Raw genomic sequence first — 24,489 nt, 5'->3', positions numbered from 1 at the left:
TTCCTGCAACCACTGTATTGCTGTCAAAGTGGGGGCCCGTGGCCTTGTCAAGCTGTCCAACGGCAGCTTTTACTACGGGTCCCCGCCATCATCTGTACCATGGTGGCAAAATAAAATTTGAATTTGAATTTGAAATTTGAACCGTCTGGCAGGAGGCGCCCTTCTCATGGCTCTTGCCGCAGGAAATGCAGTCGGACGGCCAGCTGCAGGATTCCAGCACGTGCCCGAACTGGCCGCACTGGCGGCACTGCACCGGGCGGGGCCTGGCCGGCCCCACCCTGAAGCCAAGCTTGAAAAGGCTCAGGTGTTCTGGGGGAACCGGTCCCGCGAACCGGATGGTCACGGTGCTCCCGTCGCGCGTCGCCGACAGCACAGGAACGCTCGACACGATGGCTCCCAGCAGGTTAGCATCCGCAGGTAACCCGTCCACCCCGTGCAGGTACCCGGTGCTCTGGCCGCGCACGGCCGGCAGTCTGGCAGTCACCGAGATTCCACGAAGCTCGGTAATCGCCAGCAGCTCCTCCTGGCACTCTCGGGTGGTGGTGTCCGCGGCCACGATGTTGCGCCTGTGGTTGACGCGCACCGCAGCAACACCAGCCCGCGATGAGAGGGTCGCCGCGAGTTCGAGGCGCGGAGCTCCCTTGAAGGCTCCGCCGGGCGCCGAGGGACGGAAAAGCACCGTGCCGATGACCGCAGGGTCCACCGGGATCGCTGCAGTCTCGAGTGCCCGGGCACGCCGCCGATCGCCCTTCGACCGCACCAGGGTGAAGCCGTCTGCGTTCAGCTCGCGGGCAGGTGGCGCCGCACTCTGCAGTGCCGCCCCAGGCATGTTGGGAGTGGCCGGTGAGCGCAGCGAGTCGCCCGCAGGAACAGCTGGCGAAAGTGATACAGCAGCAGGATATTTCCTGTGCTTGCGCTGCTGGTTCTTCCCCTTGGGCTTCGGCCGCGAGGCAGGCTGGCGTGGCGGGCCCTTGAGGAATTGCGCCGCCGGGTGTTCACGGTTCTGCTGTGAGGCACCAGCGGGTGCTTCGTCCGCCAGCTCCATAGCGTCGGTGGCGCTTTGGTTCCCAGCTGGCTCGCTAGCAGACGACGCTGCCAGGCGCGCGCCGCCCTCCGGAGCAGACGACGCTCGGACTCTACGAGGGAGGAGTCGGGCGCGCCCTCGCTCGGAGGGGGCTCGAAGGAGGCGGCGTCTAACTCGGCGGGGTGCCGAGAGATGGCGCCCGCGCTTTCCGCAGGTGCTCCGTCTTGGGCGGCCGGACGGGAGGCGCTGGCAGCTGTTGCGCAGGTGGTGAGCAAAATGGCGCTGCCCTGGTCGCCTTGCTCCACGTGGCTGCTGGCTGCAGCGTGCTGCTCCAAGCTGGCTGGAGCGCTCAGCGGCTGCTTTCGACGCATGGCGTCCGCATTGTCGTCGCTCTCCGTTTCGCGAGCGCGTTTTCGGGAGCTGGTCAAGTCCATATCCTCGTCGTCAGAGGAAGGCAGCGGGACCGAAACGTGGGGCTCCTCGCTTGCTGGAGAGCCGTCCGCGGGAGGCACCAAGGTCACTTCGGGGGCTGATGGTGTCGTGGGGGCTCGTTGGGCATCCTCGGGCCGTGAGGGAACCACGCGTGGACCAGCGGTGGTGTTGGGTCGTTGTCGGAGCCATTCGCCCAGCATACGAGTGGCCCGTACATGAAGTTCTTCAAAGGCGCGTAGCTCGTCGAGGGAGGCTGGGCCGAGCGTCACACGGCTCAAGCTTGCGTGGCGCCGGTGGCGCACGGGTGGCGGTGGCTCGCTTGGCGAGCGAAACTCCATAGTAAGCTGCGAAGGCCTCTTCCCGCGTGCGCGAAGAAGGCCAAGCGCAGCGAAGGCGCGTACACGTGTATTCCAACGGGTGCAAAAGCATGCACGACGCGGAGATACGTGGAGGCAATCGAGGCGAAGTCGTCGGAGCGAGGAGGAGCGTGACCTTCTCCGATTGCAGCTCAGACGGCTTCCCGCCCGTGCGGGAGTGCGTCGAAGGCGCTGCGCACGTCGAGGAGGAGGAGGAAGGCAGCTTCTCCCTCGCGCCTGGCCTGCTCCAACATGCCGACAACAGCGATGCAGTCGCCAGTTGATCGATGTGCACGGAAGCCGCACTGCTCGGGCGGAAGGGCGCCGCGGGCCCGCGCAATCCACTGCAACCTCGAGAGCGCCATCATCTCCATGGTTTTTCCCGGCACCGACGTCAGCGAGACGGGCCGGTAGGAGGCGAGGTCGCGTGCAGGCTTGCCGCGCTTCAGCACCGGTACGACGACAGCACAGCGCCAGGGGTCCGGCAGGCAGCCCTCGCGGAAGAAGGCGTTGTAGGCGGACAGGAGATGCCGGCGGTGGTCGTCGTCCAGGTTTCGGAGCATTTGGTGTGTGACACCATCTGCTCCGGGGGCGCTGAGGCGCCTCCTGCGGCGCAGGACGCGCTTCTGCTCGTGAAAGGTGAAGTCGTCGCTGCACAGGCTGTTAATCACCCGCGCGTTATGCGCGCGATCTTCCCCTCTCACGAACACAGCCGTGTACCGTTGTCAGATGGGAAGAGGAAGAGGACACATCTCATCAACCCATCATCATCCGATCCATTGACCCCGGTACTCCCCCACAACCCGGGTTGACTGGGTGGGGGGACTTGGTTCGGGCCAACGGTCCTTCCCGGACAAGGGGGCTGTTGTGGTGCAGCAACACAGTTACCGCACGCAACACACAAACAGCCGTGCTGGTCGTACAGGACTCGAGCCTGACTGACCTTCGGACTGCCTCGGCGCAAAAGAGGCCAAGGCATACAACCATGCAGAGCACCAAAGCCGTCCGCGGAGCAGCGCGACCAACCAAGGGTGCGCCGCCACCGGTTCTAGCTCTGGGTTCCACTGAACCAAACAAAACCCCGCAGATCGACTGGCGCACACGGCCGAGTCGAGCGACCTTAGGAGCATGCATCATAACTTAATGGAAAGCTTTCCGCCTGACTCATCAAAAATTACCGCACGACGGGCCCACACTTCGAGAAACTTCTTCTCGCCCAAGCGGTGCCGCTCCCGGGTGAGATGGAACCAGACCTCCTTCCGTGCTTTCGCAAGCACCCCGTCAAGGCCCGGCGCCCTCCCCCCGAAAACTGCATCGCGGCGTGCCAACCAAACTTGGTAGGAGCACTCAGCGAGCAGAAGCACGAACTGGTTGACTGCCTGATTAGGCAAGGGGTGCAAAAATCGGACTGTCTGATAAGGAATGCCTGGGAGATTAAAAAGACTAGCAATCCTACGGAGCAGAGCTGCAGGAAGCAAACACTGCGCAAACGCATGAACCGTGTCCTCACGAGCGCCACAGAACGGGCACACTCCACGAACCGGGACGGCTATGAAGGGCCTGTAGCCCAACGGCAGGCACCCTCGCGCCAGGCGATACATGAAAGTGGCACGCCTAGCGTCGAGGAAACTGGCCGTGATGAGCTTCCAGTTTGGCCTGTGAATGGACAGGTCATACATATGGCAATGCGGGGGGAGGCCTGGGGTGAGGATGTCTACTAACTCTTGGAGTGGAGTTGAAACTACATCGATGTCGGGGCGAACCGTGCGGAGGCTGACCAAACAGTTGGCAGCCGCCGCATAAATGGTGGATGGGGTACCTGAACGAGGAGCACAGTGGGAAAATGCTCTGCGAAAACAAGCGGAGTCGGGTGCTAAGGAAAAACGAGGTAAAGCTTCGAGTCAGGAGCATATCCGAGTTAAGAGCGACCTGGGTCCATCTGACGTGTAGTGCGGTAGCCACGATGCCCTGGTCGGGAATTCCGAGTCCTCTCTTGTCCCTGGGCAGCTTGAGCACCCGCCTAGCTACACAACCATTTGTACCCTTCCAAAGCAAGCGAAAGAGTACCCTCTCCAAGATATGCTTGGTTCGGGTCGGAACAGGAGACACACACGCCACATACGTCAGGAACGAAAACAGAAGTGAGCGCAGGATTGTAGCTCGAGCAGTCAATGGGCATGACAACGTGCTGAACTGCTGAATTCTGGTTTCAAGCTTCTCCTTAGCCTGTTGCCAGTTTTCAGGAGACAGACCATCTGGTTCGAATTGGAAGCCTAGAATGCGCAGCCGCGTTTTCACGGGGAGACCATGAACGGGCTGCGGACTGGACGGAGTGGAGTTCAAGTACATGGCTGCACTTTTCGACCTATTCAACCTTGCACCACTCGCGCTGCAGTAACTGTCCATGACCTCCAAGACGCCGCAAGCTGATGCTTCGTCCGGGACGACAATGGACAAGTCACCCGCATAGGCAAATAGCGCAACCGGAGGGGAACCTGGTGGGAGTAAGAACCTGCCAATTCTGCGGTCACAGGACAACCTCTGCAGAAGCGGTTCAAAAGCGAGTACGTAGAGGGCAGGTGAGAGGGGGTCCCCCTGCCGTACACCACGTCCCACAATGAACGCCTCCGAGACGCGGTCCTGTATGACAACAGCAGAAGTCGGTCGAGAATACAAAGCTTGAACCATCTGCCGAAAACCCACACTAAAACCAGCCTCTTCCAAAACACGGAAAAGGTACCTATGACTAATAATGTCGAAAGCCTTCTCCTGATTAAAGGAGCAAAGAATACCTGGAAGTTTCCTGGTGTTTGCCCACAGGAGAAGGTCCCTCAATGCTATACCGTGAAGCTGAGTAGAGCGCCCCTGGACACTACATGCCTGGTACGGACCCAAAACAGTGCTGAGCGCTGGTGTGAGTCGCGTACACAGACGCTTTGCTATGAGCTTATAATCGCAGTTCAGAAGCGTGATTGGACGCCATGCTCGCAGATCAGTGCTCCTCGACTCGTCCTTACAAAGGAGAGTGATTAGTCCTTCTTGTTGAGACGCTGACAAAGTCCCTTCACTGAGTAGCCGGTTCACCAGTGATGTGAACGGCTTCCCTAACATTGTCCAAAATTTAACATAAAACTCGACTGTAAGACCATCGGAACCTGGACTGCGATTATGCTTCATAGACTTCAAGGCAGAAAATAGCTCGTCCTTATCTATGGCTGAGTCGCACACTTGCGGCGGCTCAGCTGGTAAAGCAAACGGAAAAACAGCTGGAGAGGCAACTGGTTCGGCATACAAAGACATGTGAAACTGCCTCACCAGTGCAAGCACTCCGTCTGGTGAGTCGACTATGCTATTATCGCGTGGATCTATTAGGGAAGAGAGAGTTGTGCTCTTCCTTGAAAGATGTTTACGTAGGACATTTCTGCTGCACCACGCTTCCATTTCCCACAGCTCTGCTCGGGTTGTGGCCCTCAAGCCATCCCAGCGTCGCTGCAGGAGAATGCGAAGTTCCTTTCGGAGTGAGGCCAGCGCCGGAGCAACTCCAGGCCCGCCGGACAGTGGCCTCGAGAGCAGGAGGATCGCGTCGGAGACGATTTTTATCTCCTCACGCTCCTCGCGCGCTCGACGCCTGCCCCAAGACATGAAGCACTCACGCACACTGACCTTCACGTTATCGCATTCCGTACCACTTAGATTCGCTGTGTTATGAAGCGATCGAAACAGTATGGATGATACCTCTGCGGTTGCCTGCCTATCTTTTAGGAGACGTGGGTTTAAGCGCCACGGTCTCTTTGCTCTTGGTACTAAGCTAGAATCGGCAAACCGCAGAATTAGGAAGCTGTGGTCGCTAAGAGCAGCAGGAATTAACCACGAAGAATGCATACTGGGAGCCAGTGACGATGAGATGTAAAAACGGTCGATGCGGCTCTACCCACCCCTCCCTGTCCATGTCATTCCTGACTGTCCAGGGCGAAGCGCGCGCCAAGCATCGACCAGTCCCAGCCCATCGACGAGCTCTCGCAGTACAGCATCACCACGCCTATCTTCAAATATTGGAGTCCCTCTACGTGAGAGGCGGTCAACTAGTTCTAACACACAGTTGAAGTCGCCTACCAGAACTAGTCGAGAGGGACCGACCAAATAGGGTTCTAATGTACCGAAAAACTCTTTCTGTTCTCTAGCCCGGTTTGGAGCGTACACGTTAACAATTCGAATGCCACAATCAAGATCCACCGACAAGACGCGGCCCTCGGAATCCCTGGCATGGCGAATAACAAGGCCGTCGAAATTCGGCATCAAAATAATGGCCGCACCTCGGCTGCCCGTCGCGCCATAACTCCAGTAAGACCGAGTGCGAAAAATCCGGTCGAAGTGGCTGATCTGGCCTAGCCTATGAATGTAAGTTTCCTGCAGTACGAGAATATCTACCTTTCTGGATTTAGCCAAATATACAACCTCTAACTGCTTAGAAGCGCGCGACAAACCCCGACAGTTAAAAGTAGCTATAGTGAGAGAAGGAGCCATTTTAAAGGAGAAAGAAATTAGCTAGAAGCTAGTAGAAACAAAGGAAAACGAAAAGAGCTAGGAAATAAAGAGCAAGCTAGTATTAGGTAATACTAGCCGCTAATGACAAAAATGCAAAGACTACTTATGAGAGGGTCTCCAAAGTTGAAGACCCCTCTTCAGTAGACTCATAGGTTCTGTCTGAGAGCAACGAGCATTCGCAACGTCCCCATCCGCAGTTGGGACAAGGAGGAGAATCCTCCGTGTCCGATGGGACCTCAGTATCAGAATCGGACGTTTCAACAGCACTGCGCTTAAGTTCTGGAGCGCCAGTCTCCGAGCCTTGGGAGCCACCTTCGTCCGAGCTTGACTCACGCTCCGCGGCCGCCGCCCTGGCAGCGGAGCCAGCGCGGTGTGCGCGCCGGCTCTTAAGCTTATGGTTCGACCGACGAGGAGTGTCAGTCGTGCCAGTCAGCGGTTCGGACGCGCCAGGGATAGCGGCCGGCGTAGCGAGAAGCGCACCAGCCACGGAGGCGACAACGACCGCCGCTTCAGCCTCCTCGCACGTTGCCGTGACGGAAGGGGGAATGACCTCGGTAGCGTCCACGGAATCACCGCCGCGCTCGGCGGCATCGACCACGCTCATGGAGCCCTGGCTCTCTCCTTCCTCTAAGGCAGCAACCGTATCAGCTACCGGCGAAGTAACCGCTTCCACGACGACAGGTTTCTGCTGTTCTGGCCTCGCGGTTACTGACGAGTAGGTGCGGACACTACACGCCGAAACCGCATGGTCGCCACCGCAACGTACGCACGCCGCGTCGCAGGACGCGTGGCCAAACTGCTCGCAGCGCGCGCACTGAGGCGTGTCGCAAGCGGCGGCGTGGTGTCCTGCCAGGTTACACCTACGGCACAATCTAACTACACCCTCGTACTCACACTGAACGACACGCTCACCTACACGAAGAAGGTTAGCAACGGGCCGCGCCATCTCTATCCGAATGCGCCGGTTTCCGGTGCCAACGGCAGGGAAACGGGGCACGCATTCTTCGGAGATCCCGTGAACCTTTCCGAAGACCTCTAGCTCGGAGACGAGAGCTTGGTCCGGAAGATCCGCGGGGTAGCCAAACACCCTAACCAACTTAACATGCACACCTCTATACTCAAAACGAACTTCCACATCCCGAACCTTCAAAGCGGGATCAGCTGAGAAGCGATCAACCGCGGCCTTATTCTTAAACGTTATCTCAAACCGTCCTGCACCAAAGTCCTGCACTGCCTTAAGGTCGTTCAGCGAAAAACGCTTTACGAGCTCCTTACAAACATCTACATTGGACGCGCCTTTCGGAACCCGCCCGAAAAACGTAAGCCGTGTAGAGCGCCCGCAATGCAACCGCAGGGACGCCGGGTGAAGTGGAGACGGCGATGGCAGCGAAAGAGTCGGCGAGAATCTCCGCGAGCGCCATCTCGGTGATGCCGCGTGCAACAGCGATGGCGAAAACCGGCCAGCGAGGGGACAGGGTTGACCAGAGCGTGCATGACGCGCCAGCCTCGGTGCTGGTTGCGCGGGTCAGCGAGGGATGAGCAGAGCCGTGCCCAGCTGCGGCGGCGCTCCTGTACGATGGCGCAGAGAGGCGTGCGGTGCTTGGAGCGGACGCCTGGCAGTTCAAGACACACGTCCAGGGGCACGGCGAGACTCGGTGGCGGCCAGTCTGGTGGGGGAGCCGGCGGGTCTGCCACAATTGCCTCGAACAGCTGGAGCATCTTGCCCACACGGGATGCTGGGAGCTGCCGCAGTAGCGAGACGATAGGGCCTGCGTCGGGGGTGCTGGAGAGGCGCTCGATGTGGCCGAGCGCGCGGAGATCGGCCGTCAATGAGGGAGGCCACGCGCCGGTTTCCGCAAGGGTCTCCGCCACTCGTGATGCTCGCGGCAAGCCATGACACATGCGTAACGCTCTGCGCTGATCACCGTCGATTTTGCGCCACTGTGAATCGCGCACACTGCACAGTGGCAACGCGTAAAACACCCGCGAGAGCGCCAGCGCACTGTACATGCTGACCGCGAGCGATGGGGGGCTGCCGTCTCCGCGCGCGAGAAGCCGGCGTATCGTAGCGTTTCGGCTCGTAGGCGCCGCACAGCCGGAAGCCAAGTGAGGCGATGGTCTATTGTATGGCCGAGGTATCGCACCGTCGGCTGCCAACTCAGTGGCACACCGTCGACGAGCACGCGGCCGGTGTAGCGTCGCGTGGCAGCGTGAGGGTGCACCATGAACGCCTCGCTCTTGGTCGACGACAACTGTAATCCGATGGCACGTAGGAAGCCGGCGACAGAGTCGAGAGCCTCCTAAAGCTCGCGACGCATCTCGGCGATGGCATTCCTCGGTCCCCGCACGTAGAGGGCGACGTCGCCCGCGTAGACAAGAGCACGCACAGGGAAGCGACCACCTTTCGGTATGCACTCAATGATGGAGCGAGGGTGAGGTTGAACAGAAAAGGGCTCAACACACTACCCTGAGGCACACCGGTGGTCACTGGTCGTGGTGAGCTGGTTGCGCGGCCCACGCGAACGGCGAATGTCCTGTCGGCGAGGAAAGCTTTGACGTAGGCAAGCAGGTTGCCGACCACGCCGAGAGCCTCAACAGCTGAGAGGATCGGCTCGTGCGGGAGTGCATCGAAGGCGCTGCGTACGTCGAGGAGAAGGAGGAAGGCAGCTTCTCCCTCGCGCCTGGCCTGTTCCAGCGTGCCGACAACAGCAGCGATGCAGTCGCCAGTCGATCGGTGTGCTCGGAAGCCGCACTGCTCGGGTGGCAGGGCGCCGCGGGCTTGCGCGATCCACTGCAACCTCGAGAGCGCCATCGTCTCCATGGTTTTTCCCGGCACTGAAGTCAGCAAACGGGCCGGTAGGAGGCGAGCTCGCGTGCAGGCTTGCCGCGCTTCAGCACCGGCACGACGACAGCACAGCGCCAGGGGTCCGGCAGGCAGCCCTCGCGGAACACGGCGTTGTAGGCGGACAGGAGATGCCGGCGGTGGTCGTCGTCCAGGTTTCGGAGCATTTGGTGTGTGACACCATCTGCTCCGGGGGCGCTGCGGCGCCTCCTGCGGCACAGGACGTGCTGCTGCTCGTGAAAGGTGAAGTCGTCGCTGCACAGGCTGTCAATCGCCCGCGCGGTATGCGCGCGATCTTCCCCTCTCACGAACACAGCCGTGTAGAGCGCCCGCAATGCAACCGCAGGGACGCCGGGTGAAGTGGAGACTGCGATGGCAGCGAAGGAGTCGGCGAGAAGCTCCGCGAGCGCCATCTCGGTGATGCCGCGCGCAACAGCGATGGCGAGGACCCAACGTTCTTAGACATACTTCAGTTTCGCAGCTCCCTATGCGAGCCCATTGGCTGACGTGGCCGAAACGGGTGTCACTGAAACTACCGGCGCTGCAGTCGCGTCTTTCGTCATGCGCCGCGCGTCGTCTGCTCCTGCTGCGACGCGTCGTTTGCACCAACAGGCCTGTAAACGCTTATCCGTCGGTAAATGTAGTTTAGATACGCAGTATGAGTTTTGTGACAAACCTGCCGCGCGTAAGTAACGGGGACTTCACGGTGTCTGTGCACTATCGGCGCTGCAGTGACACATCTCTCACGCAGCGCGCATCGTCTACTCCTGCGATGTCATCTCTGCGGTGGGTCGTTTTCCCCAACTGGCCTGTGCCGTTTGCTCTTTGACGACTGTGTTTTGGCTGCCCTAACAATATTTTATGCCAAGGACCTTTGAATGACATGTCTAGCTAGTCTTTAGAAGCTGCAACTACACCGCAAATGAGAGGTCGTGCACTGCGATTCCGCTTTTCAACCAACTTTTTCCCTATAAAAGCGCCACGGTGCTCCCTTCAGCGGGGGCTTTGTTTTTTGCTGCTTATTCTTAAGATGTGTATTCATTAAAGACGGCGAGCGCCTGTGCAGACGTAATTAACGCATCACGCCCAGCAGTCGCTTGAGACAACGCTGTGGTGAATTGATCCACCCCCGTCAACGCTTCGCCTAATAAATTTAATTGACACATGTATTTTTTATAGTTGTCCGCGGATATTATGGGACGTGCAAATGAGTTGTAAGTGATCTGTGAGCAGTGACAAGGACGAAGTTAAATACTATGAACATATTCATGTCAAAGCTTAATTCATTTTCTTTTTGACGAACAAAACAAACAACAAACACAGTGACACTTTTTATTTACTTTGTGCACAAAAAAGTAATTTTGAGCTACTTTTGCTCAAAGCAATTTTGCCCTCTTTCTGGCTGCTTGCACCTGCTCTGTCAGCGAGTTATCGACGCCAATCAGCACAGGTTATATATGAAATAAACTACGCTAGCTCACCTGTCCATATTTGTGCTTGAGCAAATGGTTGCGTACACACTTCAGTGCATGTGGCGTACATCATACAGGAAATAAAGGTACGCGCTCTTAGGCAGTCATGGATGTGGAATCTTGTGAGAAGGTGAGGTTACGCCGCCGCTGATTCCCATCTGCTGCCACATCGAGCGATTGTTCCCAGCCCCGCCACTGACTACGGCGATCACCATAGCACCATGTTTATGCAATTGCATTACTGCTTGCAACACCAGCTCTGCTAAAATCTTGCCAGGCGCAGCACCTTTCGTGGCAAAGGTGGCAATCGGTTGCACCCAGCTCTCCAGAAGTGGTACGAACATCAGCACGAGCGCATGATCTGCAAGTTGGTCAGTTCCTTCATTTGAAATACCGCCGTAGTCCACAAAACCATCAAGTTTGAAGGTTGACTTGTTGAAATCGTACGCCTGGCGTAACTTAATTTCATCCAAAATCAGTGTGCCGAATTTCTTCCCATCTGCTCTGTTGCCCAGCTGTTTTCCAATAGCTTCCATACAGAGAGGATTGAAGCATGGTATTCCTTTCAGTATTTGTGTGAGACGGCTCAGGGAGGGCAAGGGCAGCATCTTCATGTCAGACAGAAGCTTATATGCTCGAGGGCTCGCTATCCTCAGCATTAAACAATTTAGAAGCCAGTCCGCATTGTACCGCTCGCCACACGGAGACTTTGCTTTCAACTGTTTAAACGATGTCATAAATGCAAGTCGCTGCAAAGGCGGAAGTTCGGCTAACGCTTCCTCGATTCTGTTATCGGGCATTTCAGAAAGCCTTTTCTTCAGAGCCAAAATTTCCTTCTTTTGCTTTTGATGCGCAGCAGCCGCCCTAAGCAGCCTCTTCTTCACATTGCGTAGTTTCTGATATCGCTTGAGCGTTGCGCTCGGAGCCTTAATGCTCAGTCGAAGTTTCCTCTGTAGACGAAGACAACGCGCGCAGACTAGTTGCTTTGTAAGTACATTGCACTGCTTGTGATGCATATTATCTGATGTCGCCGTGTCACGCTGGGCTGCTTTCACGCCCGCACACATGTTCAAGCTCTCTGCTTCTCTCAGGATTCTTTCCACACTTGCAATGCTAGTCGCAGCTCGAAATAGCCTCTTGTGAATTTTGCTGTAGCCGTTTAAGTGCCATCCTCTTCAAGCACAACAGTTTTCATTACTCGCAGATGCCCGGCTACCAGTTGCCTCATATAAAATACTCCACATCGCTTCTGTGTTGCGTCGTCCTCAACAATTTCGAACTTCCAGAGCGCAGAAAGTGTCACGTACGTGAGATCGTTGAGCGCAAAGTGTGTAGCGCATATTTCTGAAGTTCCTTCATCCAAGCCCAATAGCAGGTTTGAAGTTGAAGTGTCACTACAAGCTTCGCTCGATGTAGTTGCCGGCACTTGCGCTCGTTCTTTTGGTGGACGTCGCTTTCGCTTCACATTTTTTGGCTTTGAGATGTGCTCAGGCAGCCCAGGAAAGAGCCGAGGAAGTGCGCCGGGAGCAAGCATCCATTTCCCGCGAGGAATCATTATTTCTTTGTTACTCACAACATGCTTGTAGTATTTCAAAATGTCGTCGTCCTCAAAGTGGGGTTCACACACTTTTGCTTTGTTTGTGAGGCGTTTGTCTTTTCGGTGTAGCATGCGCTCCCAACTTTTAAACTCTCCAGCGTCTTGCGGCGGTGCGAAAAAATGGTGACCAGCGGCATCGTGTCTAAGGCCGCTCGTGCAGCCGGGGGCAAAACAGCACGGCATAGGGAACTTCTTGCTGTCATGAGATGCGGAAACGCTTCTTCAAGAAGCTTTTCAAGAGAGCAAATCGCGACACATCACACAACACCTACAAAACGGAGGATAGCGACTGACGGTGCAGCGCAACAAATATGAAACCAGAAGTGAAAGCAGAAGTCAAGTTTCAAGTTCCTTACCAGAAACGCACTAACAATACATAGCTCAGATATCACAATATTTCACAAAGAGGTTCAAAATTAAGAACTGTGAAATAACTACTTCTCAAAATATAAAACAGAAACTACCAGAAATGACGCAACTGCTATCAGAAACGAAACAAAAAGTGACGAAAGACGCGATCGCAGCGCCGCTAGTTCGCGTGACCACCACTTTGGCCATCTCCCGAGCGGAGCTGCGAAACTGAAGTACGTCTAGGAACGTTGGCGAGGACCGGCCAGCGAGGAGTCTTCGGATTGACCAGCGCGCGCATGACGCGCCAGCCTCGGTGCTGGTTGCGCGGGTCAGCGAGCGACGAGCAGAGCCGTGCCCAGCTGCGGCGGCGCAGCCGCTTCGCATGTCGTCGGCACACCGCGTCAAGTCTGTTGTATACCGTCCAGTCGGACGCGTCACCCGAGCGTATGGCACGGCGCTCAGCGCGGCGGCGGGCGGCGCGAAGGTTCAGCAGTTTAATGGCCGGGATGGGAGAACCGGCAGGGACCACCGCACGCGTCGATGCCCGTCTCGCACACTCCCCCAAGTAACCACGGATATTCGGGCGACGTCCGACGGACGTCCTTTCTGGATATTCGGGATGTCCGTGGGATATCCATGAATGTCCGAAGTACGTCCGAGGGACGTCCCTGGGAAATCCAAAGGTAATCGCTTTGGCATCCGTAGTACGTCCGACGCGGACATCCAGCATGGACATGCAGGGGACGTTCAGAATATATATATATATATATATATATATATATATATATATATATATATATATATATATATATATAGTGTGTGTGTGTGTGTATATGTGTGTGTGTGTGTGTGTATCCGGGGATATTCCAGATATACACACACCTTGAAGCAACAGTAGTGGCCGGGACACATTCAAGCACCCGACCATTATATATATTACACTGGTCGAGCGCTTGAATGCATTCTTGTTTTAAATAAACAAGTAATGAACCTACACCAACTTCCAAATACAATTAAATTTTTATTGTCACCTTATACATATACATATAAAGACCAAAAAGCAGATATATGCGTACTGTTCAAAGAGCAAATAAATACACTGATAAAAATGAAAATATTCCAATAGCACAGCAGAAGCTAGAGAACAGCAGAACAAAAATTATTAATGCCCACCCTGCTTGGACATTTCAGTTTGCACATGGAAAAAAAAGAGCAAAAAGACATGAATTAGCATTATTAAGCTGCGAAAGCAACAGAAATGACATGAAGGAATTAATATTGACTACACTCCAATGCTCAGCCTCTGCTACACTTATAGGTTTGTGAGAAAATTCTTTAGGGACACACGATGCTAAAGAAAGTCAGAGAACTGTCCGCGCTCTGTAGGTCCGAGACGGACCTGTAAACGACCACCTAACCAAGCACTAAGCAACTTTTTTATAATGCCCAGGCATAAAAGGTGCATGTAGCCAAGGGGTGCAGAGGCAATGCAGTCGATGGGAAGCAGCGTCAATACTGAGGTGCCTAGGTGATGGTCAGGGTCAATCAGACGCCTGAATGAATCATCAGTGCGCCAAGTGGAGGATCTTGTTGGAAAGCAGAGTCGGCTGCTCCTGTATGTGCCCTCTACTGCGCATTAGGGCACGCAGAATACGCAGTGTGCCCTTTAATTCGAAAAACAAACGACTGTGCTGGTGCACGTAAAACAAAACATGCTGACGAAACCTCAATTACTCACTGCTCAAAAACCATTCCATTCGAAAGAAGCTGTTGTAGCTCAGTGACACGAGGGTTCAGAAAATCATTTGCTGAAACGGGCTTTGATGGGCCAGCAAAAATGCCGACTACAAAGGGGGAACTCTGCCATGCGCACCATAACTGCATGGTAGAACTCTTTGAAACTGGCAGTCCGTTAATATTAAATAAAGAAACATGGCTGCCCTTAAAACATGCTTCCGACATGGCATTTTCTAGTCAGCACTGCAAGCAAAAGTGTTTTTTGCTCACGAGCCATAGCAGTTAAAGCAGGTGCACATTGTGTACCCCTGGGCATGGAGAGCAAAGTGCGAGCGTCACTTGGGAGAGATTAGGGGTCAAAGCTACTTGTCTTGAGCATCTTTAGCACATATGTGACCGCTGTATGTCCAACATTTTCCTTAATTGCCCAAATGCACAGTTTTTCAGCAAAATCAAAGGGCGCCGATGAAGAGTCCGCAGTAGCTAAAGCAAATGTAGGCTCCGGGGTCCTGCTTTCCAGGAAACCCGCATTGACTTGTGCGTACACTTCTCCTAAGGGATCATGTTCCGTTCTCACAGCGAAGTGAACTATCCGAAGTGTCTTGTAGAGTCGATTCATCAGGGAAGCAAGGCACATTGTCCTTAGTGCGCGTACTGTCACAACCACCGTCCTGAACTTCCGATGTCGCCTCAGTGCGGCGGCCAGCATCACAAAGCGTACAAATGTTTGCAGGGACAGCACGACCGCACATGTTAATGCATGTGTGCGGCGTATATGCGCCACTGTACACTTCTAGACGTGGGAATTCTTGAGCCGTTGACTGCTGGCTGCCGGTGCGAGATCCGAAGTCCTCGAATATCGTCTTTGTTTCCAGCGACGCTCTCTTTCCCGCGTACGGCTTCTCCCACAGTCTAGGCATGCTGGCACCTGTGAAGAAAACATATTTCAATACCCAAACGAATTAAAAAAGAAATCGATGTAGCTGACATACCTTGGTAGCTGAGCAGCAGAAGGTAACAAACACCGCTCCGCTGCCCTTAAAACGGTCGCAGAATGAAAAACAGCATGGCGACGATGGCTAGAGCTTGAATTGGATTGGATCACGGCAGCGCTCTGCTTTGCCAAGGTTCTAACACTTCAACGTGCATGTTTGAAAATATTGTATTATTACACAGTGAAATATTTACTTATTTTGCGAATATTCAGTATCTGATTTTCGAGTTTTTTGTTTCTGCTAACGCTGTCGGCGCCTTAAGGGCATAAAAACATAGCCTTTGAGATTATCCTAAATGCATGGCGGCTCTGACGCAGTATACCTTTCGTAATCGCTTTCAACGCACGCAGCCACCAAAAGGGTAGCCTTCGAGATTTGTTTTTGTTTCCTGTATGCAAATTTGAACACTGTTGACTACTTCCTGTTTTAAGAAACCAGCCAAAAACAGACGCACACAGGAAACATACGAGAAGACAGGAAAGAGGCTGGAAGAGGCCTGTCTTATGTATGTTTCCTGTGTCCGTCTTTTCTTTTTTTTTGCTGGTACAGCAATGCACGAAATAGCCCAACAACGTGCTTTACTTCCTGTTTCAATGATAAGCCTGAACCTACATAGCATAAGTCCCAGTTACATGTTCGGAGGTCAGGACCAAAACTCTATGATCAGGACCTTTTCATAATGAGGGACAACTTGAGTGCTTGGCTCTAGTTCGAACAAGTGGCTTCAAATGGGCGCTTATATATTCTGCTAGTCATTCACAAGTATTTTTTTAAAGCAAACTACAAATTGTTTGTATGACACCCCGATAGAAAAAAAACGTATTTTAATACTATGATGTTAAAGTGGGCAGAATTTATATCAAGTTGGAAAGATGTTTATTTTGCTTTGAAAAAATAAGAGACTATGTCCGATAGAGAACAAAAATGAAGAAATATAATATGAACAGACTAAAATTTCCGGCAATATTTTTATGTCAGTTCATGTATACCTTACTAGCCCGGACATGCCTATTTATGGACAGCCAGCGGACGTTCAAAACGGGATGTCCATGTGGGGACATCCTTCGGACATCCAAACAGGATATGGAGTTCTCCTGTACGTCCCATGGACGTCCGTGTTGGATATCCGGATGGATGGACGTTGGGACTTATGGTGGACGTCCCACGGATATCCGTGGTTACTTGGGCCGCGACGTGCCCGAAGAAATCGGTGTCGTGCAACCACTCGCGGCACAAATCGCGGTATACTGACCACCGAACCACCACACACACACGAGTGACACCGCGGCTGGGAGAGGTGGGAGCCAGAGTGATTGGGTAATGATCCGATCTGGCAGTGTCGGGAGCGCGCTGCCACACGTATGAGCAGCGCTCCGAGACAAGTGTCAGATCGATCGCTGATGTTATCCCACTGCGACGCACGAATGTGGGCTTCCCGTTGTTTATTATGGAGAGGCCCAGTGATGACGCGGCACCGAAGAGAGCCCTTCCCCGCTGATCAGACGTAGCACTCCCCCAGCCGCGGTGGTGAGCATTGAAGTCGCCGCACACGACACAGTCCGCCGTGAGCGATGTGGTCAGGCGCGCGAGAAAAGCGGAGTCGCGCTGTTGGCGGCAGTCGACGCGGTCGGGGCGAATATACACGGATGCCACGGAGGTGTCGGTGCCCTGAACGCGCACAGTAGCGGCCACGGACTCCACCACAGAGCTACACAGATGAGTCGTGTCTATCAGTAGGTGTGGGAGAGCGGCACGAATGTACAACGCGACACGGGGACGCTCGCACGGGTGGCTGCTGTCGCAACAGGGGGCCGATGTACACTCTGCCAAGGCGCACTCAGTCGCACTACTGTAGCCGATGTAGCCCGGCAGTGAAACCTCCTCTGCACGCACATACGTTTCCTGAAAGGCGAGGACATCGTAGTCGTGCAGAGGCAGCTGGGCGACCAGCTCAGCGTGTCGGCTCAGCAGGTGGTGGCAGTTCCACTGCAGGATGCGCGGCCGACCCTTAGCAGTGCGACTGGCCATGTTGGTTTGGTGGCTGCTGGGAAGCCACTGCCTGCAGGCAGATGGATCGGAGCGGGTGGTCAGCTGGCAGCATGGTGCGCACTGTTTGCATGGTGAGTAAGCAGGTTCGCTACCAGCTGATCCATGGTAGGCTGGCCAGGTGGGGCAGCAGGGTCCCGCGTCTCCCGGCGGCGGGTCGCACGAGGTGCTGGTACTGGAGGCGTTGCTGCGGGGGTAGGGCCCTTCAGCGCACTGGCATATGACCGTGCCAAGGTTGAGGATTCCTGCTGCTTCTCGTCCCGGACGGCTGCCCTCACAGCGCGCCTCGATAGTGCCGAGGTGGAGGAAGCCATGATTGTGGCCACCCTCCTTTCTTCCTGCCATTTGGGGCAGGCTGGAGTGTCCGCCCTGTGGGGGCCCCCGCAGTTCCTGCAGCGGATGGTCTGGCAGGAGTCGTTCGCTGCATGGCTTTTGCCGCTGGAGATTCAGTCGCTCGGCCACCAGGAGGATTCCGGAACGTGTCCGAAGCGGCCGCACTGCCTGCACTGTACACGGCGGGGCCTGGGTGGCCTCATCCTGAAACGGAGCTTGAAGAGGCGTACATGCTCAGGGGGGACCGGTCCCGCGAACCGGATTGTGACGGTGCTCCCGTCCAACGGGGCCGACAGCACAGGAACGCCCGACTCGATCGCCCCCAGCAGGTCCGTGTCCGCAGGCTGCCCGCTCACCCCGTGCGGTGAGCCGGTGCTCTTGCCGCGCTCGGTCGGTAGTCGGGCAGTCACGGGGATTACGTGTAGCTCGGTGAGCTTGAGCAGCCCCTTTAAGCACTCCTGGGGTGGTGTCAGCGGCCACGATGATAGCGCCTGTGATTGACGCGAACCGCTGCTACACCTGGCCGCGGAGAGAGGGCCGCAGCAAGTGCGAGGCGCGGTGTTCCCTGGAAGGCTCCGCCGGGTGCCGAGGGTCGGAACAGCACGGTGCCGATGACCGCAGGGTCCACCGGGAGTGCAGCAGTCTCCAGGGCTTTCGTGCGCCGCCTGTCGCCTCTCGACTGCACAAGGGTGAAGCCGTCTGTGGCTGGCCGCGGGCGGGTGGCGTCTCCCTCTGTACAGCCGGAGCAGGCACGCTGTGGGTGTCCGGGGAAGCGGGTGAGCGCCGCGGGTCGTCCGTGGTATCGCGAGACGAAGGCGATACAGCAGCTGGCTCTTTCCTTTGCTTGTGCTGTTTTTTTTCGCTTGGGCTTCGGCCGCGAAGCAGGCAGGCGTGGCGGGCCCTTCAGGAATCGCGCCGCCGGGTGCTAGGGGCTCTGCTGTGACGCACTAGCGGGTGCTTCGTCCGCCGGCTCCATAGTGTCGGTGGCACTTTCGTCTACAGCTGGCTCGCTAGCAGACGACGCGGCCGGGCGCGCGTCGCCATCCGGAGCAGTCAGCGCATCGAGGTCAGGCGCGCCCTCGCTCGGAGGGGGCTTGAAGGAGGCGGCGGCCAGCTAAGTAAGTAAGTGGTCCTGATCCCTTTTGACTCAGGGCAGGCGTTTGTCAACGCCACAGGAGATGTTCAGAGTACCAGAAGGAAAGAAAGTAAGGAAGGAAACACAGAAAAGAACACAAAACACAGTTTTGTCACAGTATGTAAGTCCGTCTGGTTGGTCCGGTTTGTTGTATTCTAGGCTCCAGTCGCCTCGGATTTCACTAAAGCCACGACAATCCAATCCACCAGCGCTGCCGGTTCAAGTCAGCGCGTCCCAGATGCGTCGCTGCCTGGTCGGCCGTCTTTATTTTAGGAGCTCGTGTAGGTGAGGAGGTCGGCTTCAGCGGCCACTCGCTGTGACTGGGCGGCTCTAGCCGGGCGATATCTGTCTGGGGGTTTCCTTCACCTTTGCGGCTCGCCTGCCCAGTCGTTCCCACTGTTCTAGCCGGATCTTCGTAGTCTCGGTCACGGCACCGTGGTCTCGGCCCGTGCAGTTCGGTCCTCCTCGGTGAGACCAATCAGCGCCAGGCTCTCAGCCAGGGGGCACGATCGGGGAACTGCGGGAAGTCTCGGACATTGTTGTAGCACGTGGAGAAGGGTTTCTTTTGGTGCACCGCACAAGCGGCACGTCGGATCCACGCCGAATAGTTCGTGGCGGCGTTGGTTTGTGAGGAGAGCGCCAGTGCGGGCTTGAAACAGCAGGGCGCTGCCTCTATCTCCTCGGTAGTCTGGTGATGGGCACGGTTCCGGCTTGTGGTGGTAATATAGTGCCAGGCTTTGCTTTTTTGCCACTGTCGTGCGCCAAATCGTTTTTTCAGCCTCATTGATTTCCTTGATGACTGCCTTGCGCCAATCTGCCTCCGTCTTAGTGTCGTGTTGTTTTGAATTTTCGCTGTATTTCGTGTCTAGGGACGTGTATTTCCGAATCCAAGCCGTCTTGATGTTTTTGTATCTTAGGTGTGGGTACATTCTGCGACTGTAATTTGTGTTTGCCATGAATTTGAGTCTGCCGGAATATTGTAATTTGGACCGCGCCTCCCTTGCCTCTTACGAGGACCAGCTCATTTCACCGCTTACTGCTGTATTTGCAGTGGCTATGCTGCCCCCTAGCAGCCAACGGCCTAGTTCTGTTTGGTGACGCTCCAGGCATTTTATGATTTCACTGGAGTAGGCCAGCACATCGTCTGTGTATGTTGTCGCTGGTACTGTTACTCCCTTCCACAGTGTGCGTCCGACAGTGTATGGGTTATATGAATGTCTGGCCAAGTGCTAGATGCGGCCTTTGAGGCGATTAGATTTCTTTACTAGTTCTTTTTGATGCAGATCCAGAAAGTTTGGTTGGTCACTGAGAGTTATGCCGAGGTATTTGTATTCCGAAGTTTTTTTGACGAGGTGTCCTTGGAGGGTGAATTCATTGTTAGTGTTGCTTGTATTTATCCCCATCCACTGTGTTTTCTCAGTGTTAAACCTTAGCTGGTCGGTTCCTGTGACTTGGGAGCAGATGTCGAGCTGGTGTTGGAGGTCAGATGCTGATTCTGCTGCTAGCAGCACAATATCGTCCGCGAATGCTAGACATGAAATTTTGGTGTATTCTTCTTGTTTGTCAGTTGTTATCGTGGACAGGCGGAGGCCTGGTCCTTCATTGTCTAATGTTTGGAGTAGTTGTGTGATGTATATGTTGAATAATGTTGGGGACAACGGGCATCCTTGTTTTAGTCCTATCTTTTGCTCGATTTTCTGCGACGTTAGTTCATGTACTGTGTACACTGCTGTGCAATCCGTGTATAGGTTCTTGAGCAGGTCTGTGCTTTTACAATCTATTCCATTGCTCAGTAGCTTTTGCCAAAGCCTCGAGTGGGGCACACCGTCATAGGCTCTTTCCATATCAAGGAAAGCCAGATATAGCGTTGATTTTTCCTTATCCCAAGTAACCACGGATATCCGGGCGACGTCCGACGGACGTCCTTTCTGGATATTCGGGATGTCCGTGGGATATCCATGAATGTCCGACGTACGTCCGAGGGACGTCCCTGGGAAATCCAAAGGTAATCGCTTTGGCATCCGCAGTACGTCCGACGCGGACATCCCGCATGGACATTCAGCGGACGTTCAGGATATATATATATATATATATATGTGTGTGTGTGTGTGTGTGTGTGTGTGTGTGTGTGTGTGTGTGTCTTCCCGGGGGTATTCCAGATATACACATGCCTTAAAGCGACAATAGTGGCCGGGACACATTCAAGCACCGGACCATTATATATATTACATTGGTCTAATGTTTGAATGCATTCTTGTTTTAAATAAACGAGAAATGAACTTACACCAACTTCCAAATACAATTAAACATTTATTGTCACCTTATACATATACATACAAAGACCAATAAGCAGATATATGCGTACTGTTCAAAGAACAAATAAATACACGGATAAAGAAGAAAACTTGCAATTTCAATAGCACAACACAAGGTAGAGAACAGCAGAACAAAAATACTTATTGCCCACCCTGCTTTGACATTTGACTTTGCAGCATGGAATAAAAAGAAAGAGCAAAAATACATCAATTAGCATTATTAAGCAGCGAAAGCAACAGAAATGACATGAAGGAATTAATCTTGACTACATCACTTCACTAGCACTCTGCGACACGGGCACAAAAAATGACATTAACTGGCTAATGCCCTAAACTTTAATGTCATTCGCGGGTTGCCACACGGACATGCTTAATGGTATTGCAGCTTAAATGTTATTCGCGACGTAGTGCGTTCTCGTAAGTCAACTTGCCGTCATATGCGTACTCTCGTTCCCAATGTCTCCACATTCTGACGTGGCTAAACGAACTATTAGTGAAGAACAATCAATATATTCTTCACTTTCTTTAAACAATAGCTCTTTCTCGTGACGTAGTGCATTCTTACAATTATTAAAACTCACTTGGCCATCGAATGCGTACTCTCGTTTACAATGTCCCCGCCGTGGCCGTAGTGACCATATTCTCACGATATTAAACAAACTTGTAGATAAAAACAACTAATATATTCTTCACTTTTTTAAAAGGAGCTTTTTATTTTCGTAGAGATCAGCAGGCGATCTTGCCGCTACTGACGGCTACAGCTCTGATCATGAGCGCATTAGCCAGGAGAAGCTGTTCGCCAGGAGAATCAAAGGGCGCCGATGAAGAGTCCGCGGTAGCTAAAGCAAATGTAGACTCCGGGGTCCTGCTTACCAGAAAACCCGCATTGACTTGTGCGTACACCTCTCCTAAGGGATCCTGTTCCGTTCTCGCCGCGAAGTGAACCATCCGAAGCGCCACGTAGAGTATATCCATCAGGGAAGCAAGGCACATTGTCCTTAGTGCGCGTAGTGTCACAACCACCGTCCTGAACTTCCGATGTCGCCTCGGTGCAGCGACCAGCATCACAAGGCGTACAAACGTTTGCAGGGACAGCCCGACCGCACATGTTAATGCATGCGTGCGGGGTATACGCGCCACTGCACAGTTCTAGACTTGCGAATTCTCGAGCTGTTGACGACTGCTGGCTGCCGGTGCGAGATCCGAAGTCCTCGAATATCGTCTTTGTTTCCAGCGACGCTCTTTTTCGCGCGTGCGGCTTCTCCCGCAGTCTAGGCATCCTGGCACCTGTGAAGAAAACACATTTCAATACCCAAACGAATTAAAAAAGAAATCGATGTAGTTGTCATACCTTGGTAGCTGAGTAGGAGACTTCGGCAGGCACGGAAGGTGACAAACGCTGCTCCGCTGCCCTTAAAACGACCGCAGAATGAAAAATGGCGTGGCGACGATGTCTTGAGCTTGGATTGGATTGGATGACTGCAGCGTTCTGCTTTGCCAAGGTTCTAACACTTCCACGTGCATCTACGCAAACATAAATGGGTTTTTAAAATATTATATTATTACACAGTGAAATATTTACTTATTCTGGGAATATTCGGATCTGATTTTCGAGTTTTTAGTTTCTGCTGAAGCTGTTGGCGCCAGAAAAACATAGCCTTTGAGATTACTGTCAATGCATGGCGGCTCTGACGCATTATAGCTTTCGTAATCGCTTTCAACGCATGCAGCCACCAAAAGCGTAGCCTTTGAGATTTGTTTTTGTTACCTATAATGATATTATTGTATGCACAATTGAACACTGCAGACAACTTCCTGTTTTAAGAAACCAGCCAAAAACAGGCGCACACAGGAAACATACGAGAAGACAGGAAAGAGGCTGGAAGAGGCCTGTCTTGTGTATGTTTCCTGTGTCCTTCTTTTTTTTGCTGGTTTTTTTTAATATAATGCACCAACTAGCCCAACAACGTGTTTTACTTCCTGTTTCAATGATAAACCTGAACCTACATGTTCGGAGGTCAGGACCAAAACATTATGATCAGGAACTTTTCATAATGAGGGGTAACTTGAGTGCTTGGCTCTAGGTCGAATAAGTGGCTTCAAATGGGCGCTTATATATTCTGCTAGTCATCCAGAAGCATTTTTTTAAAGCAAACTACAAATTGTTTGTATGACCCACCGATAGAAAAAAAAATCGTATTTTAATACTGCGATGTTAAAGTGGGCAGAATTTATATCAAGTTGGAAATATATTTATTTTGCTTTGAAAAAAGAATGAACTGTGTCCGATAGAGAATAAAAATAAACAAATATAATATGAACAAACTAAAATTTCCGGCAATATATTTATGCTAGTTTATATATAACTCACTAGTGTATATCCTGGGCATGCCTATTTATGGACAGCCAGCGGACGTTCAAAATGGGATGTCCCATGGACATCCCGGTGGGATGTCCTTCGGACATCCAAACAGGATATGGACTTCTCCTGTACGTCCCACGGACGTCCGTGTTGGATATCCAGATGGATGGACGTTGGGACTTATGGTGGACGTCCCACGGATATCCGTGGTTACTTGGGATGTTTCATCTCCATAGCCTGGGTGAGAGTGAATATATGGTCACTTGTCCTGCGGTTTTGTCTGAAGCCGTTTTGAGACTCTGTGAATATGCCATTTCATTCACAGAACTTCTGTAGTCTTCTGTTGAGGATTGAGCTGAACAGCTTTTGTACGTTGATCTGTATAAATATCGGGAGATATGAATTTAGTTGTTCAATTTGTTTTCCTTTGCCCTAGTGTATGAGGATCACTTTTGCCTCTTTCCAAGCTGGTGGAATTTGACCCGAATCGAGGATGCTGTTGAAGTAGTCTAGTAGTACCTGTCTTGCTTTTTGGTTTTTAAGGTCGCTGATACTTCGTTTCAGTTCTCTTGTGGATATCGGGCTCAGTATATATGTTCTTTTTTCCCCTCTTCATCTTATCAGTCGCTGTGTTTAACGGCTGCGGTGTGTGATCTTGGGGATTGTCTTGGAGTGTTTTGAAGTGTCTGCTCTTTGTACGTACCACCACATTATCAGCTTCACAGACGCGACTTAGAATCATTAATAGATGAGCTCCCAGAACCCTATATGATTCTCGGTGATTTTAATGCACACAGCAGTTTGTGGGGCGATCCACGCTGTGATTCGCGAGGTCGCGTCATTGAACAGATGCTTTTCTCTTCTGGAGCATGTCTCTTGAATACAAAGGAGCCCACATATTTTAACCTAGCCAACAAGTCATACTCTGCCATAGATCTTAGCATTTT

At 53.3% G+C, this 24,489-nt stretch overlaps 1 long non-coding RNA gene across 1 annotated transcript; it reads right to left on the bottom strand.

Annotated features, from left to right (window-relative positions):
* Positions 1-21,155: 21,155 nt before the first annotated feature.
* On the bottom strand, positions 21,156-23,100 carry LOC139047603 (uncharacterized). The gene is made up of 2 exons (XR_011507251.1): positions 22,532-23,100; positions 21,156-22,467 (listed from the first exon to the last, which is right to left on the bottom strand). It is a non-coding gene; the product is annotated as an uncharacterized lncRNA (long non-coding RNA).
* Positions 23,101-24,489: the final 1,389 nt, after the last annotated feature.

The sequence above is a fragment of the Dermacentor albipictus genome, chromosome 7 (genome assembly GCF_038994185.2).
Source record: "Dermacentor albipictus isolate Rhodes 1998 colony chromosome 7, USDA_Dalb.pri_finalv2, whole genome shotgun sequence".
Classification (NCBI taxonomy): domain Eukaryota; kingdom Metazoa; phylum Arthropoda; class Arachnida; order Ixodida; family Ixodidae; genus Dermacentor; species Dermacentor albipictus.
This window is presented reverse-complemented; position numbering and strand designations above follow the sequence as displayed.